At 39.5% G+C, this 17,239-nt stretch overlaps 1 long non-coding RNA gene across 10 annotated transcripts in view; it reads right to left on the reverse strand.

Annotated features, from left to right (window-relative positions):
• Nucleotides 1-17,239, reverse strand: part of LOC114019526 — a 784,643-nt gene that overhangs the window by 508,771 nt on the left and 258,633 nt on the right. For all 10 annotated transcript variants that reach the window (XR_006288645.1, XR_006288643.1, XR_006288641.1 and 7 more), the window contains one exon: nucleotides 14,275-14,458. This is a non-coding gene — a long non-coding RNA (uncharacterized LOC114019526). The remainder of the gene's footprint in view (nucleotides 1-14,274; nucleotides 14,459-17,239) is intronic.

A 17,239-nucleotide genomic window follows, 5' to 3' on the forward strand; every position in this document is an offset into this window, starting at 1 on the left:
CAACTATGATACTTGTAAATGTAAGCACATCCATAGTCATTCATTCATTCATTCAAACACAGAGGATTCACTCATTTCACTTATCAATCAGATTGGTACATAAGATAGCTGTGGGCAGAGGGCAAGATTTCAAAATATTTGTTTATTTTTAATAGCACAGGTAATGATAATAGATACTAAACTAGGGCAAAAAATTAAGAACAATTATTTCTTCTAGTTTTCACCTTAGAGGGAAAAGATATTTCCCTTTGCCTGAAATGTCTCTCGGAAATATTTTTCTTTAAATGAAACATTCAGAATTGTATGTTTTTGAGAAGTGAAGCTGATGGTTAAAAATAGGGAATGGCAATGTAGAAGAAAGCCCTTTTAGCCTTGCATATTGAAAGAGCCTTACCCAAAGTTCCTTCTCTTCTATTATCCCACAACAGCCCATGAACTTTTCAAAAACTGCTGCTGAAGACAGCTTGGGGAGGCTTTTAGTACTATTAGGATATTACTTACTGCTTTCCAAATCCATGAAAAGTGACTTAAATGAAAAAAATCATTCCAATAGTATTTGCAGGAGGGACCAGTTGTTCTCATCCATTCAAACAAACTTGAGTACACACTCCTTCAGGCTTTATTATCCAGTCTACTAATCTACCTCTAACAATTGTAGGATCTTTAAAATAATTCAGTTCAATGAACAAGATCTACATTTTACAAGAAATTGAAGTCTGTTTATTCTAACAAGGACTCTAAACTCAGTCTAAAGGCAAGCTATCAAACTTGGCAACATGAGGTTTACCATAATACAGGCTCAAGTTCAAGGCTCCCTTCAGCCCCAATTAATGATGGTATTTCATGAAATGTAACCATATGCCAGCAATCCAAGTCTGAACCCAATTTCTCCACTAGCAAAACTTGAATGAATTCAAATCCCTCAATCCTTCCTTTTTTTTTTATTTTTTGGCTTTAACAACTGATTTGAAAGGCTGTTTGAGATTCTACTTTTCAATCAACACATGATCAACATCAGTAATGACTGGATGATCAGCCACAGAGTCCATAGTCATTGGATACCTTCCTGTAGCCTGGCCAAATCCCACACACCCCTCACCCTCCGCAAGTCATATTTTGATGGTCAGTTAAAATACCACTCGAGTTCTTTTCCATGATCAACTATCATTATAGAAAAGTGCAGATGAATAGACGTTGTGCCTGGGTTGATAAGTTTTCATGATAATTTTTCAAAGCTACTTTACAGTTGTATACTAAGCCTCAAAAGCATACACATTGTTATGTTGTATTTAAACTGATAAAAATAAATTTTAGTGTTATGCTCTTTGCTGATCTTTGCCCGATGGCTCCTGTCAGCTTTCTGTGGTCACCCAGCCTCTGAAACTGAATTACAGAGTAACAAGGTGTCTGCTTGAAAGATCAAAGGGACATTGGGATAAATCGTGCCATAACAATTACTGATAATAATTATAATTATTAACACACACACACACACACTTTATTTCTCTAATGTCAGTCTTGGAATCCTAGGCATTAAGATACGACAGTATGCTTCAGTGTGTTGTTATTTGTTAATCAATAAAATGCTCCCAGTACAAAGATCTCTGAGTGCAAGTACAATACCTCACCTCCCAAACACTACATAAATCATGCTGTCCAATCTAATTAAGAAACACTTACAAAATAAACTAAACACCCACATCCACAGGTAAAGGTCAGCTGGGTTCACACCGTGCCATGAAGTTTTGATGATGAAGATGATGAAGACGACGACGGCCACCAACACAACCCTGACTCTGCTGGATCCCTGATGAGCTGAAATCCAGTATCAAGAGTTCTCCATGAAATTGTACTGGGCCACAGAGTTAAATTACTGAATGTTAGCACAAGTACCTAAAAGCTGGCATTTCCACACTGATGAACAGAGAGAGAAGAGGTCTTTCAGAGACCTAGGATCTATACTATATAGGCTGCTGTAGTTCCAGTGAGAGAAACAACTAAACAATCTTCCTCCCAGACTTTTTCTGTGCAGACCTTCCCATGGGCTTAAAAGTGTCTTTAGGCTCCAATCTGGGCTCTAGAAAGTTCTTCCCCAGCCTTCTTTAGGCTCTCCAACTCTGTAGTCTCTCTTTTAGGGCTCAATTAGTTTTCTTCCCCTGAATTTAGGGGTTTACGTCCACCACTTCCAGATGTCACTATATAAGAACTCAGGCCCCCTTCTCTTCTGGGTTCTGGTCCAGGAACCCTATATATTCAGTAACTGCCCAATTCACTTGACATGATTGTATCACTTTTTCTCTGCATCACTTCCTTCATGGCCTGCTCAGTTCTAGGCTTCTTTACAGACTTTCCCAGACTGGACACTTCTCCACTCCTCCAGGCCCTCTTTCGGCTATGCTCCAGGCTTCCTGTCTGGAGAACTTGGCCCAGGTTTTTGCAAATCTAATTTCCTTCATGCTGAGCTCCAGCTACTTCTTATATTTTCCACTCAGAGAGTCATATTCCTAGTCTCTTGAACCATCAATCATATGCTCCAGCTGATGACTAAAATTAAAAAAACCTCCTGCCTTAAAGGGACTGTGTCCCTATAACAGACATCCTGGTCTGCAAATGTCACCCCCTCCCGCGAAAGGACCAATGCCTTGTTACAGGGGGCCACCCTGCCATAGTTTCAACTTACAAGCATCACTTATATCTTATCTAGGCAGGACTCCAGCTAACTTGGTCTCATCTAATCTACGATTTAGGCCAAGTTCTTTGAAAGCAAAGATCTGTCAGAATTTGATACAGTAAAGAGAAACAGATGTATGTTTTCTACATAATAATCTCACTAATTCATTACACTATTTCCACGAGCAGCCTCTCACATCCTGGGCTCTCTCAGAGAAAGAAAATAAGGCAACAGGTCCACAAACAGGTCAAAACCCTTCTGGTCAACAACAACTAAGTCTTTTGGCAGAGCCAAAAGTACAAGCACACCTGATCTTTCTTTCACAGGATGAGCTCAACCACCAAAAAAACTAGTGCAGTCTCATGCAAGACCCAGGCTGAAAGCAAGAGTGAGAGAAACCAAGGAAATCTGGAGGTCTCTAGAGATGATATCAGAGCCAGCTTGCCACAGTCTTCCCAACCTGCAGCAGAAAGATTAGAAATAGAGCGACAAATGGCAAGACTGGCGTCCAAAAACCATTCATCTGATGATGGCATCCTGTCCTTCCACAGGATTTAACTGTAATCTAAATTTACAAAACACCTAGTTTTATCACAACACATCTGTTTTAAACATACTGTTTGAATATCAATAATGAATGTTTTTGATAATATCCATTTTTAGTTTTTTGCTATATAATTTTAAAATTCCGGCTTTGCTGCCATCTTCCTGGCTTTCTTATTGTTCTGTCTGGCTACTGAGACAGTTAAGATGGGATTAAGCATGTCAGTGCAAGGGATGGGCACTAGAAAGGGGAGGAAGAGAGAAAATAAAAAGACCACAGCCTGTGCAAAGCAGAGCATAGTTTTGTGGTTGCCAATCTCCAGTGCACCTAACAGGATCAATTATTAAATTGTTCATGCCCTTTGAACCTCATGGGTTATGATCTAAACAAGAATACACCCTGTCACTGATATTCACAGATGTGCAGATGCTGAAACTGTAAGGCTCATTCCCTCGCTTGAAGGGAATCAAAACACCATGATGACACCTGGTGCACATTAAAGCCAGCTTTGATTTCAAAGTTAGAAATCTAGGGGAATTCCAGGGGGTCATATTTGTCAGGTCACACTTTCCCCTCCAAATGTGGCTTTCCTTTCATATTTTCATTAACACTATCAACCCTAACAAATCTTCTTCTCATTTTTTAGCTCTTCCTGCAATCTGAACCAGCCAGTTCCACCCTAATTGTGTGGAAAACCTGATTAGGAGACATACCTAAATTGTATGATAAAGTAGCAAAACAGACCTGTTAAAGCCAATCACACTGTGACCCTGTGTGACCACCACATGGCTATTCTCCTATGTTGAGAACTGCTTGAGCCCAGAGAACAGCACTTGTGGAAAGTTATCATAAACATTTGGAATGCACCTTCTGCTCTTTCTACATGGTTACTGCAGTGAATGTGGCTTTGGCGTATGAAAAATGAAGACACCGAGCTACTCGAAAACATAAAAACATAGGAATTGCCAAAATGAATCAGACCAGTGGTTCAACTAGTTTGGCATTCTGTCTTCAAGAGTGGCCAGTTCCAGACACTTCAGAAAAAGTGATCATTACCAGAATATCCTGTATTTGTGGCCCTAAACATGAAAAACTTTAATTTCAAGGTTTTCAAAGTTCAGGGTCTTGAGTTTCTCTTCTGCAGCTGAAAACATACGACAAGAAACACAAAGTAGAGTACAAGCTTCTTTCCTTACTCTGCTCTAGGCTCTTGCTACTTTACCGCCTGTAACAAGCAAAACACAGAACCAAGAATACCTTGGCTTGGCAGATCAATAAAAGGCAAACTGTTTTTCAACTATTTTGTTTAAAAATGTACACTGTCCTTTTTTTACATCTCCATCTGTATACCAATTCGGGATACTAAATGGTATCTTACATTTATTTATTTTTAAGGGATTGGGATTTGTCTTCTTTCTTCTAGTCAAAGTTTATGCAGCGATTACTGATGTACCCTACCTGGCCACTATTTTACAACTCGCACCCTCCAGCTTAAATGCAAGAAAAATCACTGGGCATTGTACTTTAAAAAAAGAAAGTTTTCTCTTATTTGCTTAGCACACGCCCTTTACTCCTTCAGCTCTCTTTTGCAAAGCAGCAGCAGCAGCAGCAGATATAGCAGCCAGTCACAGCAACTAGGGACAGAAGAAAAAGGAAAGGGCTCAACTGCACCTTGAAGGGTGGGACAGATGCATCCTGTCCCAGGAGCACTTGGAGGCAGCGTGCTACAGGTAGACACAATACCTCCCACAGCTCTTATGGAGGGCTGCTGTTGCGCCACCCTTTCAGGGAGTGCAGCACATGCCCCCCTCCAAGCCCAGTCAATATGGAGAAGGGTGACAAAGCCATGGCTCTGGCCCCACACTGTGATAGCTATCTACCTCGGATCACTAGCAACACTATTCTGGAACACATCTTGCACTCCAGGGATCCAGTGCCTAAGGGTTCCTTGGATTTTTCTCCTCACTGTACACCTGAACATGTGCCAGGCACAATTTGTTCCCATGTTTACCCCTTATATATATTTGGGAAGATGATTATATATTAATATCCCATATAAAATGATAGCAACAGATACAGAGCCAAATTCTTCTCTCATACATACTCATGTAAGTACAGAGGAACTCCACTGACTTCCATGGAACCAAATGAAGTCAATGGAATTACTCCAGATTTACATCAATGTAACTGAACAAAGTTGGGCTCACAGTTTTCAGCACAACATATTCCAGAGCAGGTAGAATTGGGAAAAGCCAGTTGCTCCATTTTGTGAGGGAGAATGTATATTTATTTCATTAAGTTAATTTTTATATAGCTTAGTGTTCATATGTCACAAATTCCAAATCACAAAAATACGTTCATTCTGGATTCTTCTTATTTTGTGACTTAGAAATATTCATTGTCTCTTCATTCCAGTTTACAAAGAGAAGTTTCCAGACGTAGCGCTGAGAGCATGTCACTGCTCCACATTCATTCAAGCATCGTTTTAGAAATCTTGGTCTGCTAAATATTTTCTCACACTGGCTGATCAGACCCAGAGCTCGGGGCAGTAATTTACTTTGGTCATTAAAAGGAAAGAACAGAGTGCATTATCAGCTTTAAATAGAAAAGGCTGAATGTAAACTAACACAGCAGCAGTAGTCAGTCTATATTATTCACAATAATTAAAAAAGTCATTCACATCCATTCTGTGGCAGAAATTCTAGTACCCAAAGAATTAAATTCAGAAACTCTTTGATGATTCCAGAAAGCATTACTCACTTTTTACTGTCATTGGTATAACATCATTTGCACAATCTTTTCTCCCAAGTATAATATCTGCTCTTTGTATCTCTCAGATTCTCGGCTTAGTTTTGCATATGGCTTTCCTCTGTCTGTGACATTTGCCCTCTGCCCCCTTTATGTATTTTAGGATTTGCTTTCCCCCTCCGCAAAACTTGCTCTTAAGGCAATGGTGCTAGGCAGCTTTTTTTCTTGATGCGTCCACAGCAATGCACTGAAAGAACATGCTTCCACATATGTGAAGAAAGGGATAGTATAATTTGAACTCAAGAGTGTCTGCAAGTTTTATATCATGTATTTCATTTGCTATGTAGGTAAATAGGCCTGTGGTGTATAGATAAAGTAACAGACAGCAGGGTAGGTGATACACTGCAGTCTGACAGCCACATGATGAAGCCATGAACCCTCATGCACCTGCTCCAACGGTGCATGTAGTCTGAGGGTTTTCCCTGATTGATGTCGGTGTAACTGCTTTGCAGGCTGTGTGGGTGAAGGATGTGGGTTGGCTTTCTGCAGTGCACTGTTCTAAACTTCCATCTGACATTACATAAGGAGAAGAGAGACGGAGACTCTCACATGCCCACCCACACAGACAAACAGACAGATATAAAAATACATGACCTTAAAAGTAGGAAACAAGCAAAAAGGAGGAAGCATCTTTCTAACTAGTGAAGCAAATAAATCATAGATGAAAACACCATGGGCATAAAAACAATGAAGAGCTAACTCCATTCCTGATGGAACACCACTGATGTAAATGGATTTACATTAGGGATGAGGCTGGCCTGTTACCTTTACAGGATTTGTTAGCACCCTCGACAGCTAGTGCTTTGCTCAAAATATTATTAATTTAACCCAGCAATTTAATTTGAGTCCATGCTACCACAGAAAACCAGAAAACAACAACAATCCTGAACAACAACAACAAAATGTGTGTTTAAGTTTGGGCTGGTGCAGAAGGGGAGCATCTGGAAACTAGAGATGAGCAAACTTCTAAAGTTTCCAACGGTCTGTTTGGCTAAACATCCAAAAGGAAGCTCTCGAGCTAGTTTGATTTTACAAAAAAACTGATTCACTCATATCCCAAAAGGCAGCAGACCACTCAACAGTCCAGTATTATACGTACACCCTCTCTCTTTTAGAAGGCAGGAACATCTTTATGGTCTCCTGTTCAAGGGCTAATGAATGTCACCATGCTCACATGAAACATTTCCAGTAAATTACACTTAAATATCGTGGGAATACTCTGTCTATTATTTTAAAAAGGTGAGCTCCTGGAACTTCAGAAAGAAAGAATTCCTCCTGCATAAGCCTTCTTTCACCTCCAGAAACACCTTCAGTCCTTGGCAACTCATGTGTTGTTCCATCTGCTCCAAATCCAGTTTTGTGAAGGCAAATTATTCGCTACACTTGTTTAAAAGAAAATGATTGTGCTGCCCCAAAATAATATGTATATGTAAGTAAGTCACCTAACTCCCAACTCTATCCATGTTGTACATAGCTACATAGTTACCCAATTGAGTATGGTTCCTTTTAATAAAGTTAAAGTACTGGAAGAAACTGAGTCAATACAGCAGCTTGTGGCTGAGGTAAAGGGTGTGAACAAAGGCTGTTCAAAGAAGGCTGTAGATAGAAGTCTCCCAGAAACTTTGGAATTCACTCACAGAAATGTGCTGAAATTTTGGTCACGTGTAATTGCGAAAGAAGAGCCTGAAAGAGAGAGATGTGAGCAGAACAGAGATAGACCTGAACGCTCACTCCAGATCCAATCGCACTCCAATTGCACCCACTGTGCCAGAACCACATACAAGAGAGGTACATAGCCACTGCTACTTTCTATCATCCCTGGGCTACAAATCACACAAAGGGAAAGGGAGGCAGCAGTAAGAGTGCTAGGTGCTATGTCCTTATCCTGGGAGCAGGCCCTTTCAGGGAAGTCAGGGACCAGCCTACCTGTGACTGGCTCCGCCAAGGAGAACGAGACAACCCAGAGCCAACTGTGATCAGTTAATTACCTAGGTGGCCGGGTGGGAGTTAATTAGTTAAGGAACACCTGGGCCTTATAAAAGGTTATGAGGGCTCAGAGAGGAAGCCCCAGAACACAGGGAGGAATCTCCTAAGGAGAGGGACTTTGTAGAAGATCTGGTTAGAGAGCTCACCAGAAAAGGGGACCTCTGAAATGAGCGAGCAACAATTTTTACCCAAGCTCCCCACATCTTCAGCACAGTTCTGTGTACAAACTATACAATCTGGTCCTAAATAATAATAATAATGATAATAATGTGTGTATAATAGACTCTCCAAGGTATATTAAAGCACTATGGAATCCTTGTGTATGGAATTATAAGATTCTTGTAATTTTTCTTAATTTGGGGAATTTTCTTGGAACTATAGCTAGAGATATAGATCAAGATTTGATAAAGTGACCAGTAATTTTGGCTGTCCCACATGAGACAGTTCAAAGGGACCTGATTATCAGAGGATAGTTGCTCAGCATTTTTGACATGCAAGTTGGTGTAGCAAGTTGGGCACCCAACAATGTGTGGCATTCACAGTCTTTTTTGTTTTGTTTTGTTTTTTTAATCTTTGCCACATGAAGTATTTGCTGTGTAGAGACTTAAAATCCTGACCCACATTTACCCACACTAATACACCTGGAAGAAATAGAATTATTTAACTTTCACTTGCATCAGCAGTCTGCCAGTAAATATTTGGCAAGGGTTATGAAGCAGGTTATTGTAGATGCAATTCTGAAGCTAAGAAATGTAGCTCTTTCCATCTATTTTTCCTCACGCTGACTTCAGTGAGGCATAAAACATACTGATCTTTAGATGTGGATGTTACACTACATCCAAACCCTCAAGTCTTGTTTTGCAAAGTATGACAGAACTTCAACTTTTGTTTGTTGATTGTTAGTGGGAAACCATTATACTTAATTCCTGGTGAAATACCTTGTCCTCAAAAGACTACTGCTCGAAAACATTATGTGCCATGATCTATCCACAAAGGAATTAACATAGCAGGATATGAACGCTACATACATCTGGGAGAAGATATATGAAAGGTAACAATGATTTTAAATGTCAGCAGCAAAGCCAAGGATTCTAAAACTTCAAACCAGAGGCTGAATCTGGACTGAACTTTCCTGGGTGAAGTAATAAAAATAACTGGCTTTGCATGCCTCATATTATCCATGATCTTGAATCCATCTCTGTTGAATAATGATCAGCATTGGTGTGAAATGCCCATGAATAGATAGGTGAAAGAGAAAATGGAAGTGAAGTTCAATGTTAGAGAAAATAATAATAATAGTAACAACTGTTTAACAACTATGATAATATTTAGCTATCATAGCATTTTGCATCTGTAGATCTCAAAGAGCTCTATACAGCAGAGATTAAGTACCATCTCAATTTAACAGACGGGAAAACTGAGAAATAGTGAGATAAAGGGACTTGTCAAAGGTCATATAGCAGGTTATTGGCAAAGCTGTAAATATGACCCAGGGTTCTTAACTGTAACTGCATTGTCCTACCTGCTAGACCACAGAGAGCAAAAAAATAGCTTATTAGTATATTAGTTAAAAACAATCACCCCTATATTTCCATCCATTTGGGTCTTCCTGATTAATCCAATAACTACTACTAGCAATGTACAGATTTGAGCAACAGAAATTCAGTGTTGCATTGCCTCTCATCTTGCCTTTAAAAGGACACTTGTACTTTTCTGTGGCTTTGTCCTGCTTCCTGCAACATCAGACCCCAGGGTGCAAAAAAGTCCCAAATTAAAATTTGTGCCAGGTAGATCATATTTTTTTGCATCACAACACTGTAAATGTATCATCAGACAAGATAGGAATGAATGATGTTCACCCACTTGAAAAATTAAAATGCTGACTTATTTTTTTCATGGGCTGGTATCCCCAAAGGTGACTAATAGAAACCCACTGCAGCAGTTACTAGCCATTGTCAAAGTGCATAAATATCGATTTGGTGCATCAAAAGCCTCAACAACCATGAAGCTGGACTAGGATCAGTCCCACTTGCAAGAATTTGCTCCAATCTGCTGAGCACCTTAGCCTTCTTGGAAACAAGAAACAAAAGAGACCACATACTCACTACTAGTCCAACACCTAGTCTGCTAAACACATAAGAACATTTGGCTTTGATACTTGGTCCCATATGAAATAACCAAATACTGCAATAGCAGCAGAAGATGCAACTGAAAGCGCTCAAAAGGAATGCATGCTAAAACAATGCTATAAATTGCAAGCCTGTGTAGAATCTCATACTAAAAAGGTCTGTAGTTTGGAATTCTAATCACAGGGTCCGGAAAACAGGCAAGCCCTTGGGCCCCATTGCCTTTGTGACTGATGAACTGTCACTGCTGGAATAAAGCAAAAGGGTGGACGCTCCGTTTATTCTTCTACTAAATGGGGATGATGTTTACCTAACTCACAGGGGGGTTGTGAGCTTAATTAATATTTGTAAAGCACATTGACTACCTATAGTAGTCATGAACTATTGTTGTAGGATATTTCAATTACGCACCACACACAGATACAGGCTGCTTCAGACTAGGAGATGGTAACCAACTATTCAGATACTCCACTCTAATGATCGGTTTCAGACCAACAGATCCAGACACCCTCATTTTTCCAGTGAATGCAAAATGTGTATCTGTGAATCAGCAGTTATTTCAAAATGTAATAGTCAGCCAGCATCCAGCCACACTCCAGTTCACCTCCCCACTCAGTCTTGCAAGGTTCTGACCAAGCCAGAAATTTCACCACTGAAATAGCAAACCTAAATAATGAAGGGGGGGGGGCATCTGAGTAGCTATTAGATCTCAACCACAATTTTTTTTCCTTTTTAAAACCTCTCCCCACTTCCACTCAGATTGACTTTAATATCTTTGAAATATCAAAGCAGAGAGGATCTCTGAAACATGTGAGGGGAGACATTCGGTAACTTCCATGTTATTTTTTTCTTTATTTTTCATGTACAAAGTGATTCTTTTTAACAAAGGTGATACCCAGAGCAGGGGAGAAGCCAGCTAAGAGTGGGTGCCTTGAAATTAAAATCCCTGACAGGACACAACACTACAATTAAGTAAGTTAACAAACACAACTGCATTTAGAGAAGCAATAAGAAAACGTATCTTATCCTTGAGTGAGAGGAATATCAGAGAGGTTAAAGTAAAAACCACAAACTAACACTTTCCTGCTAAGGAAAAGTCTTTGCAACTCATCAGCCTTGCCTGCATGCTTACTAGCCTCCTATTTGTTCAGCTTTCCCCCTCCTTGCAGTCATTCTAATATTTATACTATTTGGTCAGAATAAACCCCTGCAAGGCATTTTGAGTGCAAAATCAGTCCATGAACCAGACTCTCTGTAGAGGGGTGCCAAGATTATTTGCTTTCCCATTACCTTTTAACCTTCACAATACGAATGCTCCCCCAGATCTCTCTTTTCCCCATTCTGTTGGTTTTAAGGAAGAATGAAGTGAAACACTCTCATACCCTTGCTCATGTCCCTTTGGGTCAGCCTTGATAGTCATGTTTTGACTCAACAGCTTTCAGGGAGAAAAAAAAGCAGCACTGACAAGAAATTTGTGACTTCCCAGCCAGGTTGTTTTGGAAGGAAATGTGCTCTGCCCTTTCGGGAAGGGGAAATTGCTTTGTAAGTCTAGACCGAGCCCTTCCCCTTCCATGTCTATTTCAATTCATTGAAGACAAAAAACAAAAGGAAGGTGGAGAACTGAAAGGACCATTGAGCAGAGTTTCCAAGCTCAAAACAGAATTATATGTGGGTTTAAAGAGTGCTTTGGCAGCCCAAACACTGATGAAGCATCAACCAGGGAGAGGGGAGGAGAGACAGGGAGAATGAAAAGACTATGAAATTAGAATGGAATCTAGGGCAGGGATCGTGGTAGCATCTGCTATAGTCAAAGTGGAAAAGGAGAGAGGCAAAAAGACAGAAACAGGTGGCAGGCAGGCAGTCTGGCCATAATATCAGACTTGTTTGCCTTTACAACACTACAAAGAACGCAACACCAGAAGTGAATGTCTAGAACTGCGCAGGTCATGGGAAAATGTAAACAAGGTACCAGCAAATTCATTGCATTTGAAGGCAATATTACTGATGAATACCCAACAGCTAAAGATGTGGTAAAGAATAAAGACATGATGACACCAAGCAGCTGTCAGATAGGATCAGAACAGCAGGAAACTTGAAACAATTAATCAGGTGAAATTAGATGCATTTTAAGAGAAGCCCAGAGGGGCCAGATGAGTTAAGATGTGGGAGAGACCACAGAGAGCATCTTGACAGTTGCACTGTGGCCCAGAAAGAATTAAAACAAGGGCCCAAAAGGAGTGGCCTGAGACAGTAGCACAACTCGTGACTAAAAATGCAGCACAGGTTGAAAGTGTGTTCCAATGCAAGAAGCAAGCTTGGAGCAGCAGCAAAGATAAAAGTGTGAGGGAAAAGCAGCCCTGGAAACCAGGAAATCTAGAGGGGCCTAGTGGAGAGCAGACAGCAAACTGATGTGGCCCCAAGAGATTTAGAGCGAGGTTTAGGATAATGTCAGAAGAATTTGAGTCAAAGCAGGGAGGGAAGCATATTGACAGGGGTTTTTGACCCAACTGAGAGACAGGGAGATGAGCATTTAAATTGAACTAATTTGTAGAGAGTCATTGACCCTCACAAACTCCTGTTTTATTTACTGTTTATTTTTATGTTTAGGCGGAAAACATGGTTTTCTGTGTTTTGCTTTTATTTTAATTTTTTATTGGGGGGTTTTTGGGTGTGTGGAAGAGGTGAATGGAGTACAAAGTTTGACGCTTGTGAAGATCTTCATCATTTTCATATTTAATACTTTGAGTTTACTTTATGGACATAGAGGTAGCTGGCACTGTGATATTTTTCATATGGGAAAACAAATGTGGACCTAGAAAGCAGCAGTGCTGTGAGCTGAACACATCGGATGACTCAGGGTCAAAGTTCAACCAGAGCCCTAGGTCTAAGAGAGGTTTTTTTCTTACTGGGAAGCAAACTAATATACATGATTGGACTCTCACCTTTCTGGTCTCTCCATTAATAAAAAATAAAAACAAACAAACCAGTAATAATCTTGCAAAACCCTTAGCCTTGTGCTTTTAGCCAATAGCACATTTCTTAGTTGTGTGTGCGAGTGAGAGAGAGAAAATCTGGCAGCACATCATTTAAGAATTCATAGGGAGAACTGTTGCAAATGCCAGCTAATATAGCATATTTCTTATCCTGAGGTTGCACTGGGCTACAGCCCAGTTTCCTTAAGTCCCAAATTAAGAAAGAAAAAAAAAACAAAACATTTTTCTTGACTAAGTGCCAAAAATGATATTTTCCCTCCTTACGCAAATTTCTCTGGACTAGAGATGGAATTGATACCTCTGAGTCATCATCTTCTTTCCCTGAATCAGAACATCATGCAGATGATGTAGTGTTTTCAGCACTGACACTTTAAGTGGCCTGGCTCTCTTCCCTTCTAAATCACACGGTCAGGTTCGGGAGGTCAGTTTTGTAAACAAGGTTAGCAAATTGCTATTAAGTTGGTCAATTCCAGTAATCAGCATCAAGGTAATGACAGTCACTCACTCACATTTCCTTTCAACAGACCAGAAATTGTTGATCAGCTAAATCCATCCCAAGAAGCGTTTGATTCAGCACAAGTAAATGCAATTAGGTCGCAGTTATTTTTTTCTTAAAGCTGGAAACTACACCTGCATATATAAAATCATTTAAACTAGACACACCCCTCTAGCTTTAACATTTGGAGACACCTCTAAGCCTATCACAGGTTTTAAGGAATATATTTGGAAAGTAAATAATGCATGTGCTAACTTTCTTGTTAGTCAGACTGGCAAGATAATGAATTCTATCTATCAGGTGCTACCTGTCAATTATAGCCCTCATGTTGTTTACCGCATACCTGTGATTTACTGTAGGAAAAATATTGATTTCCCTAATGATCATACAAAATTCTGCTGAATTTCATATAACATTACTGTGGGGACTAGTAAATCAAAACACATAAAAGTAGCCTTCTTGCTTATCTTAGCCATCCGCAAAGTTTCATACAGCGAAAAATTATTTGATGTCATGTCAAATGGCAAATATGCTTCCCTGAAGCAGCCAGCTATTTAAATATGTACACTGTACTACCCTAATACATAACACCTAATTAAGCAATTTGGGAACTCCAACTGGCAGGCACAACACTGGCATACTGTACTTACAGAGCAGAGTATGGAAAAGAGCTAAAAATGAAGATGTGGCATGCTGCTTGCTGCTCTTGGTATTTCTAGGTTGCCCATCACAGTGTATCTAATGCTGCTGCTTCAGAGACCAATGATGGTATCGTAATGCCAGCTTGCGGATAGAGGCCCTTTACCATGTTCGATAGCAGAATGAAGACATCACCTATAAAAAAAATTAAAAGCAATGGTCATTTAACACCCCTAGAAACACCGCTTTCTTCTATACTGTGGTTTGTCTCTACCCCACTCCCTCAAAGTCTCAGACAACAGACTGCTGGAGCAGTAAACACTTCAGTTTCATCCCAGTCAGCATCAGGTGGCACTTTTCTCAGCCATTTGAAGGACACTTACTCAAGGAGGGAAGCAGACAGAAAATGGTTAACTTGCTTTATCAAAATGAGTCTATTTCCACAGGCACTTTTACTACAGGGGTTGGAGGAAAAGCAGTTTTTCTGCCCCGTGTTCATTCAGCATGAGACAGTAAAAGGCAGTGAAGATGAGTCATCTCTATGGGTGGTGGAACTGCTCAAACTGAAGGACTACTGGATACAAAGCAGAAAAGATTTAAAAAAGAAAGCCTGTGTAAAACACTAAGGGATCCTGGCGACAAACTGTGAAAATGGAGCTTGAATCCTTTCCTTAGATGACACTGTTCCACGTTAGGGGTTTTAAAATATATATCTATATATCAGGTTAAAATGTTTTCATTTTTAGCTTTAACCTATTTATATAATATGCCAAAAGCAGAAAATAGATGTGACAGCATATCAAGACTTATATCTGTTGCTGCTGTACATGGGAATTATCATAAGTAATTATTTAAATAGTTTCATTATGTATTATGCATAACTTATTTCCCCCTCCCCCCATACACAACTTTAACTAACTATATCATGGGTCCAAAAATAGTTCTGCACTATTGACGGATTAAAACAGGCAAAAGATCACTGTGCATACTCTACTTAGAAATGAGATCAAAGAACCTAATTCCCTACTGCCAACACACACACTTTGATAACATTCAGGCGACATTTTTTAAATTTATAAAAACAGGAGCTATTTATATTCTATACATGAGCACGGAATATAAACCTTGCACACTGCAAGCTTTTACAGCTCACACACATTCTGATGTCACTAGCAAAATATTTGGAGAGATAGCTGCTAAGTTTTGATCTAGATTCAATCTTCTTTAAAGCTCAGCATGTGTTCAGATGTAGGTGTCTGAGCTGGATCATTAAACTTTGGCTAGTGGCCAAGTTCAGATCTGGGTCCAAACTTCTGCAAAGTTCAGGTGTTTTTGTTTCACTCTCATCTCTAACATAAGTAAATAAGAGTGAGACTAAAACACTCAGTACTTACTCAGCTCTTTACAAACATTAACTAATTAATAACATTTATCGAAAATAATGTTAAATTATTTAGGACTTGAGTCTGCACTTCTTGTAGTCAACTGGAGTTTTGCACTGACTTCAGTGGGAGCAAGAGAAGACCACCAGTCTATCATTATAGAAGAGAAGATGCATGAGCTATGATTATTTTATACATTGTTACAGAAAATGTCATGTTCAGCCCCCAGCATGCAAGCTGTATAGTGGTTCTGTGTATATGGATCACTGAACGAGTAGATATTTAAATATTTGTTTCTTTCCTTTTAATTCGGGTTCTCGTGCGATTAAAAAAATTATCGTGATTATTCGCGCGATTTAAAAAATGTATCCCGATTAACCGTACGATTAATCGTGCTGTTAAATAATCGAATACCATTTGTTTAAATATTTGTGGATGTTTTCTACATTGTCAAATATATTGATTTCAATTACAACACAGAACACAAAGTGTACAGTGCTCACTTTATATTTATTTTATTACAAATATTTACACTGTAAAAAACAAAAGAAATAGTATTTTTCAATTCACCTAATACAAGTACTGTATTGCAGTATCTTTATCATGAAAGTTGAACTTACAAATATAGAATTATGTACAAAAAAAATAACTGCATTCAAAAACAAAACAATATCAAACTTTAGAGCCTACAAGTCCATTCAGTCTTACTTCTTGTTCAGCCAGTCGCTCAGACAAACAAGTTTGTTTACATTTGCAGGAGATAATGCTGCCCACTTCCTGTTTACAATGTCACCGGAAAGTGAGAACAGGCATTCACATGGCACTGTTGTAGCCAGCGTTGCAAAGTATTTATGTGCCAGATGCGCTAAAGATTCATATGTCCCTTCATGCTTCAACCACCATTCCAGAGGACATGCGTCCATGCTGATAACGGGTTCTGCTTGATAATGATCCAAAGCAGAACGGACCAATGCATGTTCATTTTCATAATCTGAGTCAGATGCCACCAACAGAAGGTTGATTTTGTTTTTTGGTGGTTTGGGTTCTGTAGTTTCTGCATCTGCGTGTTGCTCTTTTAAGACTTCTGAAAGCAATTCCCACCTCGTCCCTCTCAGATTTTGGAAGGCACTTCAGATTCTTACACCTTGAGTGGAGTGCTGTAGCTATCTTTAGAAATCTCACATTGGTACCTTCTTTGCGTTTTGTCAAATCTGCAGTGAGAGTATTCTGAAAATGAATAAGTCATCGTCCGAGACTGCTATAACATGAAATATATGGCAGAATGTGAGTAAAACAGAGAAGGAGACATACAATTCTCCCCCAAGAAGTTCGGTCACAAATTATTTAACACATTTTTTTTTAATGAGTGTCATCAGCATTGAAGCATGTCCTCTGGAATGGTGGCCAAATCATGAAGGGGCATATGAATGTTTAGCATATCTGGCACGTAAATAGCTTGCAATGCTGGCTATGAAAGTGCCATGTGAATGCCTGTTCTCACTTTCAGGTGACATTGTAAGTAAGAAGCGGGCAGCATATCTCCCATGAATGTAAACAAACTTGCTTATCTTAGTGATTGGCTGAACAAGAAGTA

This window comes from Chelonia mydas, chromosome 2, assembly GCF_015237465.2.
Source record: "Chelonia mydas isolate rCheMyd1 chromosome 2, rCheMyd1.pri.v2, whole genome shotgun sequence".
Lineage (NCBI taxonomy): Eukaryota > Metazoa > Chordata > Testudines > Cheloniidae > Chelonia > Chelonia mydas.